Source organism: Moschus berezovskii, chromosome 4, assembly GCF_049115385.1.
Source record: "Moschus berezovskii isolate FMDL1 chromosome 4, NW_MosBer_1.0, whole genome shotgun sequence".
Taxonomy (NCBI): Eukaryota; Metazoa; Chordata; class Mammalia; order Artiodactyla; family Moschidae; genus Moschus; species Moschus berezovskii.
The window spans coordinates 58151203-58173663 of record NC_142463.1 but is presented as its reverse complement, the minus strand read 5'-3'; positions in this window follow the sequence as shown (position 1 = coordinate 58173663).

The following is a 22461-nucleotide window of genomic DNA, read 5'->3' as shown; positions in this document are numbered from 1 at the left end:
CGCTGCTTCTCCGCTGGGAGTTACCGTTTGGCGGGTAATCTTTGGGTTTTTTAAAAATCTTAAAAAAAAAAAGAGGGTTATGTGGCCCTCTGAGCTTCCAAGGCTTGCCACAGATTCGCCAGTGAGAGTTTTTCCTGGTGTTTGGAAAGTTCTCTCTTTTTAAAGCCTCCCTTCCCGGGACGGAGCTCCGTCCTTACTTCTTTTGTCTCGCTTTATGTTTTTTCCTACCTCCTTTCGAAGACGATGGGCTGCTTTTCTGGGTGCCTGACGTCCTCTGCCAGCATTCAGAAGTTGTTTTGTGGACTTTACTCCGCGTTCAAATGTTCTTTTGATGAATTTGTGGGGGAGAGAGTGGTCTCGCCGTCCTATTCCTCTGCCATCTTGTTCCTTCTCCCAAACTGCTAATTCAAATAATACAAAATGGTATTAATACAGCCAGTTTTTAGACATGTTCATTATATCTCATTTTGTTAACATCTTCCTTCATGCTTCCCCTTACCTGTGTAGAATATAGCTTTGTAAAGTTATCTAGCATACTAAGAAACAAATAAAAAAAAAAGTTTGAAAGGAAAAACAAACAAAAATTTATTTTCTTAAACTATTTGTTTAACATATTAAAGAACTTTCAAAATTATCTAAGATTAATTCTAACTGAAGCAAACATACATAGCTTGGTTCAAGGATCTAGAAAAGAGTCAGTTGTATTAGTGGGTTGATTATATTTGTTCACTGTATAGTTTTATTGGATAATAAAGAAGAAAAATCACTGATTTAATTTCTGAATCAATATTTATTTTCTATTTCATTTTAAACTTTCAGATTTCAAAATAGTTTTGTTAATTTTTGTACAATTTTTATAATAATTCTTAATATATTTTAAATGTGTCCAAACTTATTAATTAACAAGAAGAAGTTAGACTATACTAATTCATCACCACTGGCACAGATGGTCCTTTACTGACATTTATGTGGAACTTATCAATGGCACAATGAATGTTTCAAAAGTTTCAATAGTTTTTCAAATCTTAGTAGGTGTTTATCATTGGAAAGATTTATCTTATCAAACACTTTTGATAATTTTATTTTCTCTATGATCTCACTGTTCATGGGGTTCTCAAGGCAAGAATACTGAAGTGGTTTGCCATTCCTTTCTCCAGTGGACCACGTTTTGTCAGAACTCTCCACCATGGCTTGTCCATCTTGGGTGTCTCTACATGGCATGGCTCATAGTTTCATTGAGGTAGACAAGGCTGTGGTCCATGTGATCAGTTTGATTAGTTTTCTGTGATTGTGGTTTTCATTCTTTCTGCCAATACTAAAGGAAAAGGATAAGAGGCTTATGGAAGCTTCCTGATGGAAGAGACTAACTGTGGGGGAAACTGGGTCTTGTTCTGACGGGTGGGGCCAAGCTCAGTAAATCTTTAATACCATTTTTTTGTTGATGGGCAGGGCTGTGATCCATCCCTGTTGTCTGACCTGAGACCACACTATGGTTGAGTTGATAAAGATAATGGTGACCTACTTCAGAAGGTCTGGTGCACCCCACTACTACACTCAGTGCCCCTTCCCTGCACCACACCACCACCAACCCATGCCTCCACCAGAGAATCCTGCATCATGGCATCTGGTCCCATCCGTTCTGTTCCGTTCAGTCGCTCAGTCGTGTCCGACTCTTTGCGACCCCGTGGACTATAGCCTACCAGGCTTCTCCGTCCATGGGATTCTCCAGGCAAGAATACTGGAGTGGGTTACCATTACTTCATGGCAAATAGATGGGAAAACAATGGAAACAGTGACAGACTTTATTTTGGGGGGCTCCAAAATCACTGCAGATGGTGACTGCAGCCATGAAATTAAAAGATGGTTATTCCTTGGAAGAAAATTTATGATCAACCTCAGTCCAGTTCAGTTCAGTCGCTCAGTCATGTCCGACTCTTTGTGACATCACAGGAATCACAGCACGCCAAGCCTCCCTGTCCATCACCAACTCCCGGATTTCACTCAAACTCATGTCCATCGAGTCAGTGATGCCATCCAGCCATCTCATCCTCTGTCGTCCCCTTCTCCTCCCACCCCTAATCCCTCCCAGCATCAGCGTCTTTTCCAGTGAGTCAACTCGTCACATGAGGTGGCCAAAGTATTGGAGTTTCAGCTTTAGCATCAGTCCTTCCAATGAACACCCAGGATTGATCTCCTTCAGAATGGACTGGTTGGATCTCCTTGCAGTCCAAGGGACTCTCAAGAGTCTTCTCCAGCACCATGGTTCAAAAGCATCAATTATTCGGCGATCAGCTTTTTTCACAGTCCAACTCACATCCATACATAACCACTGGAAAAACCATAGCCTTGACTAGACGGACCTTTGTTGGCAAAGTAATGTCTCTGCTTTTTAATATGCTATCTAGGTTGGTCATAACTTTCCTTCCTAGGAGTAAGCATCTTTTAATTTCAGGGCTGTAATCAGCATCCACAGTGATTTTGGAGCCCCCAAAAATAAAGTCTGACACTGTTTCCACTGTTTCCCCATCTATTTCCAATGAAGTGATGGGACCAGATGCCATGATCTTTGTATTCTGAATGTTGAGCTTCAAGCCAGCCTTTTCACTTTTTTTTTCCTCTTTCACTTTTTTCAAGAAGATTTTTAGTTCCTCTTCACTTTCTGACATAAGGGTGGTGTCATCTGCATATCTGACGTTACTGATATTTTTTCCGGCAATCTTGATTCCAGCTTGTGCTTCTTCCAGCCCAGCGTTCCTCATGAGGTACTCTGCATATAAGTTAAATAAGCAGGGTGACAATATACAACCTTGACGTACTTCTTTTCATATTTGGAACCAGTCTGTTTTTCCATGTCCAGTTCTGTTTCTTTCTGACCTGCATATAGATTTCTCAAGAGGCAGGTCAGGTGGTCTGGTATTCCCATCTCTTTCAGAATGTTCCACAGTTTATTGTGATCCACACAGTCAAAGGCTTTGGCATAGTCAATGAGGCAGAAATAGATGTTTTTCTGGAACTCTCTTGCTTTCTCCATGATCCAGCGGATTTTGGCAATTTGATCTCTGTTGCTTCTGCCTTTTCTAAAACCTGCTTGAACATCTGGGAGTTCACAGTTCACATATTGTTGAAGCCTGGCTTGCAGAATTTTGAGCATGACTTTACTAGCGTGTGAGAAGAGTGCAATTGTGCAATAGTTTGAGCATTCTTTGGCATTGCCTTTCTTTGGGATTGGAATGAAGACTGATCTTTTCCAGTCCTGTGGCCACTGCTGAGTTTTCCAAATTTGCTGGCATATTGAGTACAGCACTTTCACAGCATCATCTTTCAGGATTTGAAATAGCTGAATTGGAATTCTACCATCTCCACTAGCTGTGTTCATAGTGATGCTCTCTAAGGCCCACTTGACTTCACATTCCAAGATGTGTGGCTCCAGATGAGTGATCATGCCATTATGATTATCTTGGTCATGAAGATCTTTTTTGTACAGTTCTTCTGTGTATTCTTGCCACCTCTTCTTAATATCTTCTGCTTCTGTTAGGTCCATACCATTTCTCCCCTTTATCGAGCCCATCTTTGCATGAAATGTTCCCTTGGAATCTCTAATTTTCTTGAAGAGATCTCTTGTTTTTCCTATTCTGTTGTTTTCCTCTGTTTCTTTTCATTGATTGCTGAGGAAGGCTTTCTTATCTCTTCTTGCTTTTCTTTGGAATTCTGCATTCAGATGCTTATATCTTTCCTTTCCTCCTTTGCTTTTCACTTCTCTTCTTTTCACAGCTATTTGTAAGGCCTCCTCAGACACCCATTTGCTTTTTTGAATTTCTTTTCCATGGGGATAGTCTTGGTCCCTGTCTCCTGTGCAATGTCACAAACTTCCATCCAGAGTTCATCAGGCACTCTATCTATCAGATTTAGTCCCTTAAATCTATTTCTCACTTCCACTGTATAATCATAAGGGACTTGATTTAGGTCATATCTGAATGGTCTAGTGGTTTTCCCTACTTTCTTCAATTTCAGTCTGAATTTGACAATAAGGAGTTCATGATCTGAGCTACAGTCAGCTCCTGGTGTTATTTTTGCTGACTGTGTAGAGCTTCTCCATCTTTGGCTGCAAAGAATATAATCAATCTGATTTCGGTGTTGACCATCTGGTAATGTCCATGTGTAGAGTCTTCTCTTGTGTTGTTGGAAGAGGGTGTTTGCTATGACCAGTGCGTTCTCTTGACAAAACTCTATTAGCCTTTGCCCTGCTTCATTTCGTGCTCCAAGGCCAAATTTGCCTGTTTCTAGACAGCCTATTAAAAAGGAGAGTCATTACTTTGCTGACAGAGGTCCACCTATTCAAAGCTATGGTTTTTCCAGTAGTCATGTATCGATGTGAGAGTTGGACTATAAAGAAACATGAGCGCCAAAGAATTGATGCTTTTTCACTGTGGTGTTGGAGAAGACTCTTAAGAGTCCCTTGGAATGCAAGGAGATCCAACCAGACCATCCTAAAGGAAACCAGTGTTGAATGTTCTTTGGAAGGACTAATGCTGAAGCTGAAACTGCAATACTCATTGGAAAAGACCCTGATGCTGGAAAAGATTGAAGGCGGGAGGAGAAGGGGACGACAGAGGATGAGATGGTTGGATGGCATCACTGTCTTGATGGACATGAGTTTGAGCAAGCTCAAGGTGTTGATGATGGACAGGAAAGCCTGGCATGCTGCAGTCCATGAAGTCACAAAGAGTCAGACACAGCTGAGCAACTGAACTGAACTGATGATCTCACTATAGTTTACTTGCAAGTGTAGAGGTCTTAAACCTTCTTATCAGTTCTGGTCAATAAGAGAAAACAAGAGAACTTCGGAGACTTTTGGGTCTATGCATTTCTGCCAATCAAGGTAATCCAGGAGATAAATGTCCTTTGTTCACCACTAATTCATCATACTTTTCATAGCTGGATCTCAACTCAAGCAACACAGAATTGACCTTTAAATCTTAGCTAGGTTGCATTTGAGCCTATCTCCCACAGGTACTTCCATTGCCCTTTTCCCATAATTTGACTTTGATTTATCATTTAACTATCAGCAGTCAACATTTTTTTTTTTTTTTCAGCAGTCAACATTAACACAAGAAGCCGTGGATGTGAAAATCAAGTGTTGTGCTTTATCAGGCCTGTAATCATATACATCTATTCAGTATCATTCTATTAACTTTGAAGCAAAAATACAATTTGATTTTATTGATTTAACAAATGAACAAATTTGCACAATTAGTTATCTCTTGTTATAATAACTTTATCTGCCTTGGGATTTTTGAGACTGAGGTACCTTTACAGGCAGAAAATATAAAGCCATTAATGAGGTCAAAATACAACAGTGGTTTAGGTACAATATTCAGCTATTCTTATGATTTCACAAAACATTTTTATTGATGTATTTCTTTCTTTTTTCTCCTTCAATGACACTGGATGAATTCTAAAACTTCACTGAAAGTTAATTCAAGGAGGTTTACTGAACAATAAAAATCAAATCCTTAAGGACCATTTTTTTCCCTAATTATTGTTTCTTTAAAACTGATATAAACCTACCTGACCCTCCAGTAATTTTTTACTTCCAACCAACTGAAAGTTAATGAACCACAAATTACACTGGGGAAGAGAATTGGCTTTTTACAAGGAGCTGCAATGTGTTGAATGTGGTGAGAGAATGTTAACAAGTCTGTCAATTAGCCTGCAAGGTATTTGGCCTTTTATGTGTTCTCTTTGCTTGTTCAATATATCAAATGAATTCCCTTCATTTTGTTTAGTATATTTCTAATAATAATAATAACCAACTATCTGTTTTCTCAATCTATAATTGGTCTTTCATGACAGTCTGCTCAGAAGTTGCAGAGACATAAGCACAAACTTTTCAGACTCACAATATAATTGTCCTACTTCCTGATTCTCACTCCAGTAATATTTGAGGAGGAGATAAGCTATTTATTCATACATTTTTTTTTACCAGTTTTTACTCATAACTGATCTTCATTTGAACCAAAGTTCTCACCAAACCATTTAACAAACATCAAGTGCAGACAGATATTACAGTGTTTCCTCAAACTTTAAAAGGCATATTACTGATAACTCTATCTTAATATCTAATAGGAGTATCCATTCATTAGTCATATGGTAGACTATTAGTATTTACAGCCTTTCATAATCTTAAACACAATTTTTACAAGTGCAAAGTGAACAAAATCTATTTATTGATACTATCCACTACTTCTTAAACAAATGGCTTTCCAGTCTTGGTAAACCTGACAGCCTAAATTCAAAACAAATGTAAACCAAGAAGATAAGCTTAGCACCAGAAAAGAAAAATAGGAAAGGAAAGAAACATTAGTAAAACGAAAGAAAAACTTCATTTTAAAGTGTTTAACTTTTCAGGGCTCAAGCATTCAAAACAAACAATAATTATCTTCCTATAATTTATCATGAGCAAGCACATAAAAAATGTGTTGTTCTATTTTTGAAGAATTATAATTTGAAGTATCAAGATTACTTTTTTCTTTATCATATTTTACTATATAATACCATATAAAATATTATAATTTTTTACCATGGATAGATATAACTTTAAGGACAATTGTGATTATTAACTTTTATTAAGGTCACATAATGATTAAAAGGGCTTCCCTGGTGGCTCAGATGGTAAAGAATCAACCTGCAATGCAAGAGACCTGGGTTCGATCCTGGATTGGGAAGATCCCCTGGCGAAGGGAATGGCTACCCACTCCAGTATTCTGGCCTGGAGAATTCCATGTACAGAAGAGCCTGGAAAGCTACAGTCCATGGGGTTTCAAAGAGTCAGACACCACTTAGCAACTGTCACTTTCAATGATTAAAGATAATAATAACAACAACAACAAAAAATAAAAGAAACCTAACTTAATTGTAAGGCAACCGGGTCTTAAGTTTCTAAGTATCCAATTTATTGTTCTCTGTTATAACACCCAGAGAATTCCACTTTTAATACTTAATGAATCAGTTGGAGTAATTATACAGAAAATAATTTGTTGGCCAAATGGATACTTATGATTATTGTTAAGGCTCAGAGATGTGTGCTATATATAGTAATAAAGACTTTAGAAAAGAAAGGTTTTTCTTTTTCTTTACTATAAAGTATTCCACTAGTAAATAGAACAGAGAACAATAAAATAAAATACAGATATTAAATACTTCTGTAAAGACTCCTTTACATGCTGTGTATTCTTCTACCAATATTTTGAGTACACCACTTATTGTAATAGAGTAGTTTAAAACATTCTATAGAAATATGCTTGCCTTCAATGAAGACATTATAAATAATCGCCTGAAAGAGCAAAGCTATTGCTGAGCTTAAAACTTAGTAATTAATATTTTTTTGAATTTGAATTGATGTTGCTTGGATTGATCGAGTATCCCATTTGCCTATGATTTTAGCTATATAATTCATGGCATATAAAATTTCAATTAGTAAGTCATAAATTACTTTCATAAATGTAAACAAATATTTTCTTTTCTGTCCCTTTCTTCTGCAAGTAGACAATAAGTCATCCAAAAAGAAGTTATTCTCAAAATAAGATGTTCATATGATAATATATCACAGAGTTAAACTGAAGGAGAAAACCCAGGCTTTCACATATTCAGAAATCCAAATTTCCTACTATGTTTTTGAATTTTACATTCTCAAAATGGTTAACAGTGAATTTTCTCATGTTAGAAAATGCTTGCTTCCCTGGCAGCTCCGATGGTAGAGAATCTGCCTGAATGCAGGAGACCTGGGTTCAGTCCCTTTGTTGGGCACTTCTCTGGTGGCTCAGATGGTTAAGTATCTGCCTACAAAGCAGAAGACCCAGGTTCAATCCCTAGGTTGGGAAGATCCTCTGGAGATGAAAATGGCAACCTACTCCAGTACTCTTGCCTGGAAAATCCCATGGACGGAGGAGCCTGGTAGGCTACAGTCCATGGGGTCACAAAGAGTAGGACACAGCTGAGTTACTTCACTTCACTTCCTGGAGGAGGGCATGGCAATCCAATCCAGTATTCTTGCCTGGAGAACTCCCTTGAACAGAGGAGCCTGGCGGACTGCAGTCCATTGAGTTGCAAAGAACTAGATACTTAGGGATGTACTATCTCACAGTGAGATTGAAACCAAAAACAGCGAATGTGAAAAACCTTATTTTCATCTTTGGCTTCCCCCCTCTCTTTCTTACCAATATGGCTATTGATGAAATAATGCTGGGCGGGGGAGGAAACACATAAAATCTCAGGATTATACAATGTTTATTTATTGTTTCTCAGAAGCCAGTGGGGTGCCTGCCTGGCCCTGTTTCTTTGGGTGATTGATCTTCTACAGGTTCATACAAGTGACACAAACAGGTGACAGTTCAACTAGAATCTGGCTATATAAAGTGGCCTCAACTGGAGAACTCAGCTCTGCTCCAGACATTTCTTACCTTTTGGTAAGCTAGCTGGGCCTATTTCCACAATGGTAACTGTGTTCCAAGAAAGAATGTGGAAATGAGAAAGTATTTTTAAGTCTACACTTGTAGCAAGTTTACCACTATCAAAGAAAGTGAATAAAGAAAGTTGTATGACTAACTGCAGAGTTAGTTTGGAAAAATAGACACCACCTCTTGAGGAAAGTGGCTGCGACACCAAATTGTAAAGAGCATAGATATTTGTATAGATAGAGTGATGCTAGAACTTTTGCAGCAATTTTCCATCAATCCATTATACTCTACATCCAGTTGGTTATCAATTTCTTCTGAATACAAAGCCATATGGTCCCTGTTGTTCTTCCTGGCCTGTTTCTAATACCACTATCCTAAACATTCAGAAAACAAAGATCATGGCATCTGGTCCCATCACTTCATGGGAAATAGATGGAAAAACAGTGGAAACAGTGTCAGACTTTATTTTTTTGGGCTCCAAAATCACTGCAGATGCTGATTGCAGCCATGAAATTAAAAGACGCTTACTCCTTAGAAGGAAAGTTATGACCAACCTTGATAGTGTACTAAAAAGCAGAGACATTACTTTGCCAACCAAGGTCCGTCTAGTCAAGGCTATGGTTTTTCCCATGGTCATATATGGATGTGAGAGTTGGACTGTGAAGAAAGCTGATCGCGAAGAATTGATGCTTTTGAACTGTGGTGCTGGAGAAGACTCTTGAGAGTCCCTTGGACTGCAAGGAGATCCAACCAGTCCATTCTAAAGGAGATCAATCCTGGATGTTCATTGGAGGGACTGATGCTGAAGCTGAAACTTCAATACTTTGGCCACCTCATGCAACGAGTTGACTCACTGGAAAAGACTCTGATGCTGGGAAAGGTTGGGGGCAGGAGGAGAAGGGGGCGACGGAGAATGAGATGGCTGGATGGCATCACCGACTCTGTGGACATGAGTTTGAGTGAACTCCGGGAGTTGGTGATGGACAGGGAGGCCTGGTGTACTGTGATTCATGGGGTCGCGGAGAGTCGGACACGACTGAGCGACTGAACTGAACTGAAATGTAAAATCAGGTTAACACTCACCTGAAATATGATACTGAATCATATAACCAGATTTCAGACTTCTAAGTCTTCCTCCTCCTCAATATTCCCTACATACATTTCAGGTGTTTCAAGATTTTGTTTGTTTGTTTTGTTCATCTTTTCTACCATGCTTAATAATACTTATTAGCACATAGGTTTGCAGCACACTCTTCTTTATATCTTCCACAGCTTTTGCATTCAGTTCAGTTCAGTTCAGTTTAGTTGCTCAGTGGTGACCGACTCTTTGGGACCCCATGAATCCAATACACTGTCCACAAAATACACTTAACTATTTTCAATTAGGAAAATAGATGAATGAATGAAAAGAAAATAAATCACAAAATAATCTAAAATCTCAAACTCAAATATTTTCTGATGTAATTTTTTCCTTAAGATCCCTATGAATTCAGATCCCCTTTCCAAATCCTTAGAAATTACTCGTATTAATTTGTGTGTCTTTTTAAAAAAATTATTTATTTTAATTGGAGGCTAATTACTTTACAATATTGTATTGGTTTTGGGAGAATGGTATTGAAACATGTATATTATCATATGTGAAACGAATCACCAGTCCAGGTTCGATGCATAATTTTTGTGTCTTATTGGCTGTTACTAGATGCTGATTTAGTGGCATTCTTAAACTTTCTAAATATAGTTATACTACCTTCTTTCTGTAGCATCATGATCTCTTACATCTATGAAATGCACTGAGATAATTATACTAGAGGCAATTGTATGTTTCACTTTACAATTGCGTTTATAGAAGGGAGAATCCTGAGAGAATTCTTTCAGCAGTGACGAAGTAACATTAAATGCCCAGTTCTCTCTTTGATTGATTATTATCATAATTATTGTTCCCGATGCTCTCAGTATGTAAATCATCCTTGAGAGGTAAATTAGTCCTTCGGGAAGTTTCATCATAACTACTTAAAGTATATACTTCATGCAATTATTATTTTAAGGAAACAATTGATACAAATGTGGCTTACAGGTTTTTGTGATATTTCCCAAAGGCTTAACTACATCAGCTAATTATGCATTTATTAGTATTTTGGGCTTCCCAGCTGGCACAAGTGGTAAAGAATCCTCTTGCTAATGCAGGAGACACAACTGACAGGGGTTCAGTCCCTGAGTTAGGAAGATCCTCTGGAGGAGGGTATAGCAACCCACTCCAGTATTTCCTGCCTGGAAAACCCTGTGTACAGAGAAGCCTGGCAGGCTATAGTCCATGGAATCACAAAGAGTTGGACACGATATAGCATTCACACGCTGGCATTCACTAGGTTTCAGTTTGCTTCTGTAGGCTTCCTAAGCATGGGATATTTCATCATAACTCCTTAAAGTATATACTTCATGCAATTATTATTTTAAGGAACCAGTTGATACCAATGTGGCTTACACATTTTTATGTTTCCCAAAGGCTTAATTGCATCAGCTAATGATGCACTTGTTAGTACTTTATGATTCATTACAGGTTTTGAATTGCTTAGTTTGTGTTAGAGAATCCATGGAAGATAGACTTGTCCTCAGAATATCTACATCACAGTGGTTAGATACCAGTAGTGTTAAAGTAATCTGACAAGGAGGCCAGTAGACTGGTTCTAATGCTTCAGTTCAGTTTAGTTCAGTCACTCAGTTGTGTCCGACTCCTTGCGACCCCATGAATCACAGCATGCCAGGCCTCCCTATCCATCACCAACTCCCAGAATTCACCCAAACTCGTCCATCAAGTCGGTGATGCCATCCAGCCATCTCATTCTCTGTCGTCTCCTTCTCCTCCTGCCCTCAATCCCTCCCAGCATCAGTCTTTTCCAGTGAGTTAACTCTTTGCATTCGCATGAGGTGGCCAAAGTATTGGAGTTTCAGCTTTAGCATCAGTCCTTCCAAAGAACACCCAGGATTGATCTCCTTCAGAATGGACTGGTTGGATCTCCTTGCAGTCCAAGGGACTCTCAAGAGTCTTCTCCAGCACCACAGTTCCAAAGCATCAATTCTTCAGCGATCAGCTTTCTTCACAGTCCAACTCTCACATCCATACATGACCACTGGAAAAACCATAGCCTTGACTAGACAGACCTTGGTTGGCAAAGTAATGTCTCTGCTTTTTAATATGCTATTTAGATTGGTCATAAATTTCCTTCCAAGGAGTAAGCGTCTTTTAATTTCCTAGCTGCAATCAGCATCTGCAGTGATTCTGGAGCCCAAAAAAAGAAGTCTGACACTGTTTCCACTGTTTCCCCATCTATTTCCCATGAAGTGATAGGACCAGATGCCATGATCTTCGTTTTCTGAATGTTGAGCTTCAAGCCAAACTTTTCACTCTCCTCTTTCACTTTCATCAAGAGGCCTATGAGTTCCTCTTCACTTTCTGCCATAAGGGTGGTGTCATCTGCATATCTGAGATTACTGATATTTCTCCAGGCAATCCTGATTCCAGCTTGTGCTTCTTCCAGCCCAGCGTTCCTCATGATGTACTCTGCATATAAGTTAAATAAGCAGGGTGACAATATAGAACCTTGATATACAGGTTGCTGATATAAACAAATTGAAACTTAAGCCAGAGTCAGTTCCTATAAATGTCTCAAAGGTAAGAAGAACAATGACAAACACCTACATAAGCTTTCCCAAGTAGTGTAACTACTTAAGATAAGCCAATGCTATCTATTTATTTTGCATTGTTTCCATTTTTTTTCTATAAAACCCTCATCTCTAGGTCCTTTCAGTAGAACACTCCTAATCACTTCTGGTTTGACATTGCCCAACTGGAATTGATTTTTGCTCAAATAAATTCTCAAAATTTGTAATATGCCTCAGTTTATCTGTTAACAGTGCAATGACCATATAATTTATCCAAACCAGGACATTCTTGAGAGTAAAAGGAATGCTATTAATACTAATAACAGAAAATATAGGACTGTTTTAGGAAAATGAGACAAATGGTCATCACAGATATCAGCAACCCATTATTATATGATTCCCAGATAAAATAAAATGTGTGTATTTCTAGATACACACATCTAGAAATCCTGGAGAGAGAGCCTGAGATCTTGTAGGATTAAAGGAACTAGAAAACCAGATAGTAGTTACAGTATAGACAGCTTCCACTCAACAACTGTTACAATAGAGGAAGAGAGATCTCCATGTAGAACTGGGCTCAATTCTGAATATGGCAATGACAGGCAATGTGTTTTATAATCAAGGGATAGAATGATGGGCCAATAGATAGGAAATTACTAAGCAGAGACATCAAAGAAGGGTAGGAGAATTACTGCTAAACTGACCCTACAGGATTCTTGAAGAAGATAGGTCAGAGTGATTAGATGCCAGGGGTGGAAGATGAAGATTTGATCAGATATTGAGAGGGATAAGATACCAAGGGTGGAGTATTCTCTCTAAACTTACCTATGCAGTATTCTTGTTAAAATTGGGCTAGGCAGGTCAACAGAAATTAAGGGACCAAGGTGTTGAGGTCTAATTGAGACAAAGGTTCAGAGGAATCTTCTAAAATGTGAGCAAAGAGAGAATCTTAACTTTTTGACATCCTCATGAAAGTCTTCAGTGATAGGTCTTGGAGACTAAAATATGGGCATACAACAAAGAGGAGGAATGAGATATTCAGGGTTTTGGTGTAAGTGACTAGTTACAATTTCTTCCTAGTTTTCTTTCCTCCTTCTTTTCTTCCTTTTCTCCTTCCTTCTTTCCCTTCCTTCATCTTTCTTTCCTTCCCTCCTTCTCTCTTTTATTTGTCTCTTCCAATATTATTTATTGAACAGGCTATGAGGGATATAATAATAACCAATATTCAATTAGCTCCTTTCCTCAAGAAACTCACACTTTGCTTGGGTTGAAAATTACACAGTTGACACACTGAAGGGCTCCAGCTGATCGGAGGATTGTCAGTTGGTATAAGAGGGGATTCCTGGTTGCAGCCAAGTAATATGGACATTTTAACAATGATCATTCGAGGAGGGAGCAAGATGGTGGAGGAATAAGACGATGAGACCACTTTCTCCCCAAAAAATTCATCAAAAGAACATTTGAACTCTGAGTAAATTCCACAAAACAACTTCTGAATGCCGGCACAGGACATCAGGCACTCAGAAAAGCAGCCCATTGTCTTCAAAAGGAGGTAGGAAAAAACATAAAAGATAAAAAGAGAGACAAAAGAGGTAGGGACAGAGTTCCGTTCCGGGAAGGGAGGCTTAAAAAAGAGAGAAGTTTCCAAACACCAGGGAACACTCTAACTGGCGAGTCTGTGGCGAGCCTTGGAACCTCAGAGGGCCACATAACCAGGAGGAAAAATAAATAATTAAAACTCACAGATTACCCGCCAAAGTGTAACTCCCATCGGAGAAGCAGCGCAGACGCCCACATCCGCCATTAGCAAGCGGGGGCTGTGCAGGGAGGAGCCAGCTGAACTGCTTAGAGAAAGGAATGGGCCTGAATGCCGCAAAGGCAATCTGAGAGAACTGGGAAGGCAAAGCAGACTGTGGGACAGCTACCTCGCGAAAAGGCGAAAAGCCCTAACCTAAGACTCCACCAGTCCCGCTCACAGAACAAAGGACTGAGCAGAGCTAGCCAGCTGCAGATGGCCCATCCCCCGCTGAGACAGGCAGGGGAGGGCAGCCAGCGCCAGAAGGGGGTAACCGCGGCCCCAGAGAGGCATCCGATACCAACTGCAGGCAGGCTTCATTGCTAACCAAGACTTCTTGGGTTTCTGGCTGGTTGAAATCCACCTGAGAAGGTGTGCCGGCTGTACACCCAGAAAAGTGAGTGGGAGGGACTGGGGAGGCAATAAGTGGCAGCGACCACGCTCACCAAACACCTGGTCACCTGAGTTGCTCGAACCGGGGAAGGCACAAAATGCAGGTCCAACCAAGTCTGAGCCTTTGTGGAGTACCCGAGAACCTGAACCTGAGCTGCTCAGACCTGGGAAGTGCATGCAACCCAGCGCCAGCCTCGGACAGTTCCCGGCAGAGCAACCTAGAGCCTGTGCAGTGTAGACTGGGACAGCACATGTGCCATGAGCAGGGGCAAACCCAGTGTGGCCGAGACACTGCGAACACTCCCCACAGACACCAGAGATATTTGTCTGCAGTGTTCCTCCCCAGAAGAGGACTGAAAAGTGAGCCTTAAAAAGTGTCCACCACTGCCCCCTAGTGTCAGGGAGGAAATTAGACACTGAAGAGACCAACAAACAGAAGCTAAAACAGAGGGAACCACCTTGGAAGTGACAGATAGAGGTCTAGAGGCTACTGTAAGAATAAGACTGAAAACCAGAGGCAGGAGGCTTAAGCCTGAATCCTGAGAACACCAGAGAACTCCTGAGTCCAGGGAACATTACTTGATAGGAGTTCATCAAATGCCTCCACACCTACACTGAAACCAAGCACCACTCAAGGGTCAACAAGTTCCAGAGCAAGACATACCACACAAATACTCCAGCAACAAGGGAAAATAACCCTGAACTTCAATATACAGGCTGCCCAAGGTCACTCCAAACCCACTGACATCTCATAACTCATTACCGGACACTTCTTTGCACTCCAGAGAAAAGAAATCCAGCTCCACCCAGCAGAACACCGACACAAGCTTCCCTAACCCGAGAACCTTGACAAGTCACCCGTTCAAACCCACACACAGCAAGGAATCTACATAATAAAGAGAACTCCACAAACTGCCAGAAGGCGGAAAGGCCACCCCAAGCACAGCAATATTAGCAAGATGAAGAAGCAGAGAAATACCCAGCAAGTAAAGGAACAGGACAAATGCCCACCAACACAAACAAAAGAGGAAGATATAGAAAAATCTACCTGATAAAGAATTTCGAATTTTGATGGTGAAAATGATTCAAAATCTGGAAAGCAAAATGGAGTTACAGATAAATAACCTGGAGAAAAGGATTGAGAAGATGCAAGAAAGATTTCAGAAGGATTTAGAGGAAATAAAAAAGAGTCAATATACAATGAAAAATGCAATAGATGAGATCAGAAACACTCTGGAGGGAACAAACAGTAGAATAATAGAGGCAGAAGACTGGATAAGCGAGCTAGAAGAGAGAATTATAGAAATAAATGAAACAGAGAGGAAGAAAGAAAAATGAATTAAAAGAAATGAGAACAATATTAGAGATCTCTGGGACAATGTTAAACGCCCCAACATTCGAATCATAGGAGTCCCAGAAGAAGAAGACAAAAAGAAAGACCATGAGAGAATACTTGAGGAGATAATAGTTGAAAACTTCCCTAAAATGGGGAAGGAAATAATCACCCAAGTCCAAGAGACCGAGAGAGTCCCTAACAAGATAAACCCAAGGTGAAATACTCCAAGACACATATTAATCAAATTAACAAAGGTCAAACACAAAGAACAAATATTAAAAGCAGCAAGAGAAAAGCAGCAAATAACACACAAGGGGATTCCCATAAGGATAACAGCTGATCTTTCAACAGAAACTCTTCAGGCCAGGAGGGAATGGCAAGACATACTTAAAGTGATGAAAGAAAATAATCGACAGCCCAGATTACTGTACCCAGCAAGAATCTCATTCAAATATGAAGGAGAAATCAAAAGCTTTACAGACAAGCAAAAGCTGAGAGAATTCAGCATCACCAAACCAGCTCTCCAACAAATGCTAAAGGATCTTCTCTAGGCAGAAAACACTGAAAGGGTGTATAAACTCGAACCTAAAACAATAAAGAAAATGGCAATGGGATCATACTTATCAATAATTACCTTAAACATAAATGGGTTGAATGCCCCAACCAAAAGACAAAGATTGGCTGATTGGATACAAAAACAAGACCCCCATATATGTTGTCTATAAGAGACCCACCTCAAAACGAGGGACACATACAGACTGAAAATGAAGGGCTGGAAAAGGATATTCCACGCAGAGACCAAAAGAAAGCAGAAGTAGCAATACTCATATCAGATAAAATAGACTTTAAAACAAAGGCTGTGAAAAAGAGACAAAGAAGGAAACTACATAATGATCAAAGGATCAATCCAAGAAGAAGATATAACAATTATAAATATTTATGCACCCAACATAGGAGCACCACAATATGTAAGACAATTACTAACAAGTATGAAAGGGGAAATTAACAACAACGCAATAATAGTGGGAGACTTTAATACCCCACTCACACCAATGGACAGATTAACTAAACAGAATATTAACAAGTAAACACAAACTTTAAATGATACAATAGACCAGTTAGACCTAATAAATCTCTATAGGACATTTCACCCCAAAACAATGAATTTCACCTTTTTCTCAAGCACGGAACATTTTCCAGGATAGATCATATCCTGGGCCATAAATCTAGCCTTAGTAAATTCAAAAAAAATGAAATCATTCCAAGCATCTTTTCTGACCACAATGCAGTAAAATTAGATCTCAATTGCACGAGAAAAACTATTAAAAATGCCAACATATGGAGGCTGAACAACACGCTGCTGAATAACAAACAAATCATAGAAGAAATAAAAAGATAAATTAAAATATGCATAGAAATGAATGAAAATGAAAACACGACAACCCAAAACCTCTGGGACACTGTAAAAGCAGTGTTAAGGGGAAGGTTCATAGCAATACAGGCACACCTCAGTTCAGTTCAGTTCAGTTCAGTCGCTCAGTCGTGTCCGACTCTCCGCGACCCCATGAATCACAGCACGCCAGGCCTCCCCATCCATTACCAACTCCCGGAGTTCACTCAAACTCATGTCCACAGAGTCGGTGATGCCATCCAGCCATCTCATTCTCGGTCGTCCCCAAGAAACAAGTCAACTAAATAACCTAACTCTACATCTATAGAAACTAGAAAAGGAAGAAATGAAGAACCCCAGGGTTAGTAGAAGGAAAAAAATCTTAAAAATTAGGGCAGAAATAAATGCAAAAGAAACAAAGGAGACCATAGCAAAAATCAACAAAGCCAAAAGCTGATTCTTCGAAAAGGTAAATAAAATTGACAAACCACCAGCCAGACTCATCAAGAAACAAAGAGAGAAGAACCAAATCAATAAAATTAGAAATGAAAATGGAGAGATCACAACCAACAACACAGAAATACAAAGGATCATTAGAGAATACTATCAGCAATTATATGGCAATAAAATGGACAACCTGGAAGAAATGGGCAAATTCTTAGAAAAGTACAACTTTCCAAAACTGAACCAGGAAGAAATAGAAAATCTTAACAGACCCTTCACAAGCAAGAAAATAGAAGCTATAATCAAAAATCTTCCAGCAAACAAAAGCCCAGGTCCAGACGGCTTCACAGCTGAATTCTACCAAAAATTTAGAGAAGAGCTAACACCTATTCTACTCAAACTCTTCCAGAAAATAGCTGAGGAAGGGAAACTTTCAAACTCATTCTATGAGCCCACCATCCCCCTAATTCCAAAACCTGGTAAAGATCCCACAAAAAAAGAAAACTACAGGCCAATATCACTGATGAGCATAGATGCAAAAATCCTTAACAAAATTCTAGCAATCAGAATCCAACAACACATTAAGAAGATCATACATCATGACCAAGTGGGTTTTATCCCAGGAACGCAAGGATTCTTCAATATCCGCAAATCAATCAATGTAATACACCACATTAACAAACTGAAAAATAAAAATCATGATTATCTCAATAGATGCAGAGAAAGCCTTCGACAAAATTCAACATCCATTTATGATAAAAACCCTCCAGAGGGTGGGAATAGAAGGAACACACCTCAACATAATAAAAGCTATATATGACAAACCCACAGCAAACATTATCCTCAATGGTGAAAAACTGAAAGCATTTCCCCTAAAGTCAGGAACAAGACAAGGTTGCCCACTCTCACCACTACTATTCAACATAGTTCTGAAAGTTTTGGCTACAGCAATCAGAGCAGAAAAAGACATAAAGGAATACAAATTGGAAAAGAAGAAGTAAAACTTTCACTGTTCACTGATGACATGATCCTCTACACAGAAAATCCTAAAGACTCTACCAGAAAACTACTAAAGATAATCAATGAATACAGTAAAGTTGCAGGATATAAAATCAACACACAGAAATCCCTTGCATTCCTATACCCTAATAATGAGAAAATAGAGAAATTAAGGAAACTATTCCATTCACTGTTGCAACGAAAAGAATAAAATACTTAGGAATATATATACTTAAAGAAACAAAAGACCTGTACTTAGAAAACTATAAAAGTAATCAAAGAGGACAATAATAGATGGAGAAATATACCGTGTTCGTGGATTGGAAGAATAAATATTGTGAAAATGTGTATAGTACCCAAAGTAATTTATACATTCAGTGCAATCCCTATCAAGCTACCAACGATATTTTTCACAGAGCTAGAACAAATAATCTCACAATTTGTATGGAAATACAAAAAACCTTGAATAGCCAAAGCAATCTTGAGGAAGAAGAATGGAACTGGGGGAATCAACCTGCCGGACTTCAGGGTCTACTACAAAGCCACAGTCATCAAGACAGTATGGTACTGGCATAAAGACAGAAATATAGATGAATGGAACAAAATAGAAAGCCCAGAGATAAATCCACGCACTTATGGACACCTTATCTTTGACAAAGGAGGCAAGACTATAAAATGAAGAAAAGACAGTCTCTTTAACAAGTAGTGCTGGGAAAACTGGTCAGCCACTTGTAAAAGAATGAAACTAGAACACTTCCTAACACCATACACCAAAATAAACTCAAAATGGATTAGAGAGCTAAATGTAAGACCAGAAACTATAAAACTCCTAGAGGAGAACATAGGCAAAACACTCTCTGACATAAATCACAGCAGGATACTCCATGACCCACCTCCCAGAATATTGGAAATAAAAGCAAAAATAAACAAATGGGACCTAATTAAAATCAAAAGCTTCTGCACAGCAAAGGAAACTATAAGCAAGGTGAAAAGACAGCCTTCAGAATGGGAGAAAACAATAGCAAATGAAGCAACTGATAAAGGATTAATCTCCAAAATATACAAACAGCTCCTGCAGCTCAATTCCAGAAAAATAAACGACCCAATCAAAAAAATGGTCCAAATGACTAAACAGACATTGCTCCAAAGAAGACATACAGATGGCTAACAAACACATGAAAAAATGCTCAACATCCCTCATAATCAGAGAAATGCAAATCAAAACCACAATGAGATACCATTTCACAACAGTCAGAATGGCTGCTATCCAAAAGTTTACATGCAATAAATGCTGGAGAGGGTGTGGAGAGAAGGGAACCCTCTTACACTGTTGGTGGGAATGCAAACTAGTACAGCCACTATGGAGGACAGTGTGGAGATTCCTTAAAAAACTGGAAATAGAGCTGCCATATGATCCCGCAATCGCACTCCTGGGCATACACACTGAGGAAACCAGAATTGAAAGAGACACATGTACTCCAATGTTCTTTGCAGCACTGTTTATAACAGCCAGGACGTGGAAGCAACCTAGATGTCCATCTGCAGATGAATGGATAAGAAAGCTTTGGTACATATACACAATGGAGTATTACTCAGCCATTAAGAAGAATGCATTTGAATCGTTCTAATGAGGTGGATGAAACTAGAACCTATTATATAGAGTGAAGTAAGCCAGAAAGAAAAACACCAATACAGTATACTAACTCATATATATGGAATTTAGAAAGATGGTAATTATAACCCTGTATACAAGACAGCAAAAGATACATAGGTGTATAGAACAGTCTTTTGGACTCTGTGGGAGAGGGCGAGGGTAGCATGATTGGGAGAATGGCATTGAAACATGAATATTATCATATGTGAAACAAATCACCAGTCCAGGTTTGATGCATGATACAGGATGCTCGGGGCTGGTACACTGGGATGACCCAGAGGGAGGATAAGGGGAGGAGGGAGGTGGGAGGGGGATTCAGGAAGGTCAACTCATGTACACCTGGGGCAGATTCATGTCAATGTATGTCAAAACCAACCAATTTGTAAAATAATTAGCCTCCAATAAAAAATAATAAAAAATAAAAACAAACAAACAAACAAAATGCTAATTCTTCTACCTCAAAAAAAAAGAAAAGAAAATTACACAGTTGAAATTTACTTATTTTTAAAACTACCTTTACAAAGAACTGCAAAATAATACTAAGTCTGATAGGAACCTGAACTCTTAGTCTTGGGAGGGATTTAATTGGGAAGCTATTTTCTTGAGAAAGTGAAGTTTGAATTGTTATTGGTCAGATAATTAGAATTCAAAGACCCAAAACAAGTGGGGAAAAGAGTTTTTGCCAAAGTTCTCAGACAAAGCTACTGATATGACATACAAATCAAATATTTAAAAAAATAATCAGAATGACTAGGAATGATAGACAAGAGGATATTTAGAAATGAGGAAATGGTGAAAGGATTCAGATCTTTGAAAGCAATTTAGACTGTTTTAAGAATATTAATTTAATTTGTTACCACGATCATAGTAAATTAGGGTAAGTAGACTGAGATAAATCTCAATATTTTGATGACTTAGCATGATTAAGCAGTATTTTCCCCTGATATTAGAATTCTATATGTGTTTGCAGGTGTTGGGGCATTATGTTGAGAGAGAGGAGGGGGAAGTAGGAGGTCTGCTTAATGAAGTTATTCATGGACCCAGGTTCCTTTCATTCCATAGCTCTACCACATTGTGCTCATAGTTCCAAGAGTTGGCATAAATGCCCAGCAACCCACTGAGGAACAGGAGAGAACATGGAAGTTTGTGCAGACATTTTATACGTCATGTATTCTCCAGCCTCATTCCGTTGGCCAGAACTCAATTACTGTTCTCTACATAACCGAAGAAGAGGCTAAGAACTATAATTTAACTGTACATACAGTGGGTAGGAGAAAAATAAATTGAGTTTGGTGGGCATGTAGCATTCTTTGTGAGGACTGGAACCATGTGTTCCTAAATTCAACCTGAACACTAAGAACAGAAACCATATCTACTATTCACATTAGCATGAGTCTGATGTTCTACTATACTTACTAACACTTTTTTACTGGTCCAGTTTATTTAGCAAATGGTTTGCTATTTTATTATGGATACTTTTTGAAAGATCTTTTAATTCTTCAATGAAAGCGTTAAAAGACTCTTAAGAGTCTTTGAAAAATCCTCACTTTACTATTTCTACCAATCCTGTACTATTTTAAAGTGGCGATATTTACCAATTTCCAACAACTTTTTGCATGAAGAAATCCAACTTAAGGCAAACTTTCCATTCTGAATTAATTTTGATCTTACCTTTCCTCTTCTAGGTTACTGCTATATCTTTAAAGAGATGATCTCTCCCTTACTACAGTAAAAAATAAAATCTGCCTTGTGTTATAAACAATATATGTTGGTGATATTTGCAGTAGCTAGCATTCAACATTTGTTGAATTAAAGCATTTTATTTATTTATGGTATACAAGAATGTGGTCTGACTTGTGTGTGCTTTAAAGTATTTGTGGTATAGTTTACTTTTTTTTTAGAATTTTACTAAAAATTTTTGCTTTATTTTGTAGCTGTAGAAACTATAAATAACCAAATGAACAAATTTTAGGAGTTTGAAATCAAATCTTGGGGTATTGCATCTATCAGGATGATTTATAGTGCCAAGAAAGTGGTCTTGTAGAGTCAAAACATTTCTGAATTGTAGGGAGAGAGAAAATATTTTCAGATTATACTTTCATCTGAGGGTGGGTAAGTAAAACTGTTTTATAACTCAAGTCAATTCCAGAACTGACAAACAACTAAAAAACAAAACGAACCAAATAAGTAAAAACCCAGAGACACAGCATAGGTAGACAAAATCCATTCCCTCATAAGTCTTCCTAAGAGATTGCCACTTGAAGTAGGAATTATTCAGGGTACCTACTGAAGAGCAATAAGCTATTTTATAAAGCTGCATAGATCTCTGTAGTA